We start from the raw sequence: 6,660 nt of genomic DNA, 5'->3' as shown, positions 1-6,660 counted from the left end.
TGCAGGGCTGTGTTGCCAGAGCAGGGTGTTTACTGCATAGGTACATTTTGGTAAGCAAAAGCGAGGTGGTGGGTCTGAAATGGATGGGGTAGGGAGGTGTGCTGCCTTTCTCTCTCTTCCCTTGCTCTGTCCCTTCTGTCATCGTGCTGATGCTGTTTCCCAAATCCTTTGGAAGCAGGCTGGAGGTGTGCCTTGTAAATGCCACCCACCCCCTGAGGTCTGCAGGCACCCCTGCAAAAGAAAAACCTGCCGAGCACTTCTCTCCAAGCGGGGGAGCTGGCGGGGTGGCTGCATGTTTCCCTGGACGTCCTTCGTGTCTGCACATGGCAAAGCTCTGCGTCGGTGGTGCCCAGCTATAGGCTGTTCTGCTCCTTGTTCCCGTGTTCTGTGGCTGTCTAAAAGGTTTTTGGATCCTGTGTGCTGTGTTGGCAATGATTCAGTCCATCTCTGCTCTTTAAGGATGCAGTAGGAATCAGATTTTTCCATGGTAAGAGGGAGACGATGACTTTTCTCATGGTGCTGTGCTATCTCCTTTTGGTACCAACATTCCTCAAAGGCCATGAGCAGAGTGACAAAAAAAGTGCGTGATATGGGGTGCTGGGGTGGCAGCTGCACTTAACATCCCAGTCACTGTGCTGCATATGTGGATGGGGGCCACAGCTGTGAAAATGGGGAGATGTGGCCAGCACTGTTTCTCCTCTGCCCTTTCTGGCAGGGGCAGGCAGGGGATGATTGGCTCCGGCACACGCGTAGCCTCAGGGGCTGAACGCTGCTCCCAGCTGTGCTGCAAATGTGCCAGCATTTTGGGGCTGAGGGTTGGTGAGGTGACAGAGCTGGGCCAGCCTGTCTGGCTCCAGCTCACCTCCTTGCTCTCCTGCTTCTGGGATGGCTGGGGATGCTGTGGCTGCTCTTAGCACCCTTACTGTTGTACCCCCAGTATGGGAGGTTTTTTCCCCTTGAGATGAGAGTCTGAGACTCGAGGCAGATAGGACACGCACAGCTGGTTTTCTTTGCTTCCCTGATGAAGAGGCTGTTCAGCAGTGGGGCAAAGTTTTCTGCTACTGTGAGGTCAGGAGAAAAGTTGTGCAGCCTGTACTCTTCCTGTAATTGTACATGCTCATGCCCAGCTATTGTTCTTTTTATGGTGTTCTTTTTCTTTTCCCTGCAATGATTTTGTTCCTAATAAAAAGATCTGTTTTCTTACTTGTTTTGGAAGTGTTTAAGTTCTGTTATTTACTTATTGTTTCTTTATGGCTTTCATGGAAAAGGCAGGCTGTTTTCCAATTTTCCATATGGTCAAAATAGGAGAGGTGATTGCAACTCTCTGTTGACTAGAGCTGGCATGGGTAGTCTAGGGAACAGAGATCACAAGGCATTTGTTCGTAAGTCAGAACAAGAGAGACTGTAGGACAGTGTCATAAAACCCGTCAGTGTGTGCACTCGTGTGTGCACATCCATGTGCACTGGTGGCTTACCGAAATGATCCCTGGTGCCTTGCCAAGCTGGGAGGTGGGAAGAGGTGCGGGGAGGTAGCTTTGCTTTTTATCAATCTGTATTTTTTGTGTGACACCTAACCCACTTTATCTGTGAGAAGAGGATGCCTTTTGCAAGGAGGAGGTGGCTCGCACTCTAGCTCTGAGATAAGTGGACCAGACAGTGGGTACAGTCCATGTCCTGATGATATGTGATCGTATGAAACCAGAGCAGTGGTTCTGGTTGTCCCCTTTAGCCACTGGTGGTGGTGTTGGGCCTCCTGGCAGCCAGCTCCCCTGGATGGGGAAAGCTGTGAGTCAGGCAGGGTCCATTGCTGTGCACTTCAAGTTCTGGTGGGACAAGGGAGCTCTGCCTTGTGGGAAATGCAGACATTTGGGACTCTGCTTTCCAACCTCTACCCTGGGCTGCCATGCCTGGTGTCCTAGTGGCTGTGTACTTAGCTCTTGGAGTCCTCGCTTGGATTCCAGCATGAAGCAGGTGCACCAAGGTGAGAGCCAGCATCTGGTGGGGGACTGGAGGACCAGGACTCTCCCCATGCCATCAGGTCTACAGAAATGATTGAGGTTGGTGAGTCTGAAAGCAGATAGACAAAACTGGTGGAAGGCCAGTTCACAACAGCGAATGAAACATTCATTATAAATACTAAAGAGGTGTGTGAGCACTGGTTAACTTTTGAATATCTCAGTCTGTGTATTTGAAAAAAATCTCTAGATTTTAGGCATGCATATAGTAAGTTCATGCCAATTTTTCTGAATGACTTTAATTCATTTCAAAATAAGTAAATAGGAGTTCATGTTTAACTCAGTTGTAGGATGCGGTGTCACTGACAGAAATTGCAGAAAACCATTTCCTTAACATTCATTAACAAATTCTTACAGTGCTACAAAATCCAGAAGATAAGTCATTACTACCACCATGTGGGGTGGAGTGAGATGTTGCATGGACTTCAAAAGTTATCTACACAGAACCAGTATCAGAAGGTGGCCAGAAGAGCAGCACCACCCCTTTCTGTCGGAGATAGATGCAGATTCTAGTGATGTGTCATCATGAAGGCTTGGATTAGCATTTGGGTATTGCTTATTCCTTCAGCCAGGCTGCCCAGTGTCCAGGTACAAAGACTGTTCTAACCCTGGGAGCAGAGATGAGCTGTGATCCTGCACGTGTGAGGTTAGTGGCAGAGAAATCCCTCCAGCACACATAAAATGCTTCCCTCTTGTCCTGTGGTGTAAAATGAACGAGGAAACAACAGCATCAGCCCCGTGACCCTTGAAGCCCAGTGACTGTGTCTTACAGAGTTCATTGTGAACTAAACCAATGCGTTTCCTTATTACAACTTGAAGCAAGTTGTCTCTCAGGATGCAGGAGATGTGGCTGGAGACAGCAGGGGAGTTCTTACTGAGAACTCAGAAGGCCTTAAATGAAGCACTTCTAAATATTTGTACTTTTCCAGCAAGCACATGGTGGCAGGTGTTTTGTTAGTTACATTAAGAGTAATTTAACTTGGAAACAATGAGTTAGAGGATAGTTTGGGCTGTGTAGGACCACTAGGAAGCATGATACATTTCTGGCTGACCTTGTTCAAATGCCGCTTCTGTGACTCCAGACTGAAGGGATGAAGGTCAACTCTTGGCCAACTATGGCACTGAGAGACTTAGGTTGTGGTGGTTTCACCCTGCTGGGCAGCTGAACTTGACCACAACTGCTCTCTCACTTCTCCTTCTCCACAGAAGAGGGTGAGAAAATAGGATGGAAAGGGCTCAAAGGTTGAGTTAATGACAGGGAAACTGCTCACCAATTATAATTGTGGGCAAAACTGACTCAGCATAGGGGGATAGAAATAATTTCTTACTTACTGATAGCAGACTACAGCAGTGAGAACTAAAAGCAAACTCAAACCACCTTCCCCCCATCCACCCTCTTTCACCGCCTCACCCCTGAGTGGTGCAGAGGAACAGGGAATGGGGGCTGCGGTCAGTCCCTGATGCTTTGTCTCTGCTGCTCCTTCATGGTCACTCCCTGCCCCTGCTCCACGTGGGGTCCCTCCCACGGGATGCCATCCTTCCCGAACTGAGCCTGTGGGGGCTGCCCACAGGCAGCAGCTCTTCAGGAACTGCTCCCACATGGCTCCGTACCACCACGGGGTCCATCCCCCAGGAGCAAACTGCCCCAGCACGGGTCCCCCACGGGCGGCAGCTCCCCCCAGACCCCTGCTCCTGCGTGGGCTCCTCTCCACGGGCTGCAGCTCCGGCCCGGGGCCTGCTCCTGCGGGGGCTCTCCATGGGCCGCAGCCTCCTCCAGGCCACATCCACCTGCTCCACCGGGGGCTCCTCCACGGGCTGCAGCGTGGAGATCTGCTCCGTGTGGGACCCATGGGCTGCAGGGGGACAGCCTGCTCCACCAGGGGCCTCTCCACAGGCCGCAGGGGAACTGCTGCTGTGTGTCTGGAGCACCTCCTGCAATGACCTTGGGGGCTGCAGGGATGATTCTGTCTCATTTCTCGCTCCCCTGTCCTAGCTGCTGTTAGACAGCCATGTTGTTTGTGTTTGGTTTTGTTTGTGTTTGGTTTTGTTTGTGTTTGGTTTTGTTTTTCTCCTTCCTTCTGTCTGCTCTCACAGAAGCCCAACTACTGTCGCTCCCAGGCTCAGCTCTGGCCAGCAGCAGGTCCCTTTTGGAGGTGGCTGGAGCTGGCTCTGATCTGACATGGGGCAGCTGCTGGGCTCTGCTCACAGAGGCCATCGCTGCAGCACCTCTGCTAACAAACCTTTGCCTTGTAAACCCAATACATGTCTAGCTATCTTGATCATCAGCAAGCAATGTGGCTGAATCACACTATCATCAGCCATCCACTGGTGGTAGGGACAAAAGAAACTGTTCCCTGGCTGTACCACAGCAGACTGCCTGGAGGGCAAAAGATGTTTAGTGAAAAAGAACCTGAGAGTGGTGGGCAGGGGAATGTATGTCCTCCTAAAACATTTCAAACATGGCTAAACCCCTCAGGAAGTGGTTAGCAATTACATTAAAGTAGCACATGAAGCATCCAGAGCAGTTCTGCTTGTGCATGCTGACAGCATGATGGGCATCTTCATGGGAATATTTCCCACCCCAGCCAAGAGGTGGGCTCTAAACAACAACTCAAGCCACCCTACTCCAGCACTTAATTAACACTGCCATCTTCTTCAGTCTGTGCCTCCCGTCACCTTCAAGCTTTGCTTGGAGAAGGGCTGTTTGCTCTGTGGAGCTGGGTTGGAAGCTGATGGTCTGTCCTAGGGATGCCCAGTATCCCAAATGGAGCTGAACACGAATTTCTGCAGGTGGAGTGATGTGTGGGTTTTCACTTCACCTGCTGCATGGTCTTTGGGGGTGTGTGGGTGGGTGTCGTGAGGATGGGGTGAGTCTCTGCCTGTTGGGAAATGGGAACACTTGGCCTATGCCCACTTGGTTTATGGGCTTGTCAGGGTAGGGGCTGGTTCTGTGGCACTAGGAGTTGTCTGTAGACTGCTCATCGTGCTTTTGTGCCAAATGCAAACAGAAAAGGAACCCGTCTGCAGAGGTAGCAAATATGGGTGGCCTATGTCAGCTTATTTTTGGTTTCTTTTCCTAGTTAGCATTTCCATATAACAGTCAATATCTGTTATTACAAAATAATCAGAACTATATTTCTAAGGTATGTTTTTTATAGTTAATACTGAAAACGAGTTGAGAAAGCAAAACTTCAAACCTGAATTCTACAGAGATTTCTTTTTTTAATCAGCTAAACTGATCACAGCTACTCATAGTTGTAGTGCTGTCCAGCACTATAGAAAATAGATGTATTATATGCTATGCATTACTTGGAGGCAATTTTCAGCAAATCTTTAGGAATTGCAAATACAGTACATTAAAGAGAATTATCTGTTCCTGTATTGTATGCAAATGGAATAAAGAAATACAGTTCAGTGTCTATACTCTTTTTCCAGCAATACTGCCTCAGCTTTAGCTTACACAAGTTCCTCTTTGAGGGCAAAATGCATTTTCCCAAAACTAAGGAGTGAAACATTTTAAGAAGTGTTTATGCATGTGTATACACACACACACACGCACTCAAAGTTGTGTAGTAAGACAACCTCAAAGAAACAAAAAAAGAAAGAAAAAGACGATGTACTGATGTTTTGGCCTACTTAAAAAGAATTGTAACAGTGACTTCAAATCTATGGCTTGAAGTAATGAGCATTAAGAGTTTGCGTTGCACTCTTGTGAAAACTTTTCATCCCAGAGCAATGATCCTCAGAGATCTCTCCTCTGAAATAACAGACAAACCTGTAGTTACGGGATGTGGGACAACAGGGATGGGATTCAGTGGCATATGGAAGTGGAGTAGTCAGCTGTGTGGCACACAGTCTGAACTCACTCTGAGCTAAGGTGGCTTTTCCTAGGTGATATACCAAGCCTGGAGCAGGAGCTACCTGCTGGGTGGGACAGTGTCTGTTGCCGGTGCCTCTGTCATCACAGGATGAACTGCGGTAGGACTGAGAGAGGAGGAGGATGCCACACAGACTGAACTGTCTGATACGGAGGATCCCAGAGGAAGAAAGGATACTGCCTTAATGACTGAGGGTACAGACGTGGTGGGGAGTAGCAGCAGTCATATATACTGCTTCTTCTCTCGAGGGGGAGGAGGATGCTGGGATCTCCAGCAAAGTCCTACATCCAACAGTGTCCTGCAAATTCTCTAGGGAATATAAAATGTCTTCTTTCAGAAAACAGTAGTCACTGCTGCTTCATCCTTACACCTACTCTCTCTGACATTTGACGAGAGTCATATTCCTCAGATGAATGCACTTTTATCCTAGTGGTAGATCACAGTTCCCCTGAGCCTCTTTGGCGATGCACAGGATGGGGCCCTGGACCCTTCTCCTCTGTGCTTTTCTCATTAGCCATTTGCAAGGAATGTGTTGTGCTAGCTTTGATAAGCCTGAGAAGGAGGGAGCAAACAAATCTACCCCAGAGTAGCAAAAAAAAAAACACATCATTTTCTTTATTTTTTTTCTTTATATATTTTTAATTCCATATTTTCTAAACCTAGCCAACCCTTTCGGGATTTTTATTTTGAACTCACTTTCTGAGATGGGTTTTTCCAAAGGAAATTGGGAGAAGCAATGGTGGAAACCTAGGGCCCTGGCCAGTTTT

The sequence above is a fragment of the Anser anser genome (assembly GCF_964211835.1).
Source record: "Anser anser genome assembly, chromosome: 1".
NCBI classification, from domain to species: Eukaryota; Metazoa; Chordata; class Aves; order Anseriformes; family Anatidae; genus Anser; species Anser anser.
The sequence above is the reverse complement of the archived record's forward strand: the minus strand, read 5'-3'. Positions refer to the sequence as shown.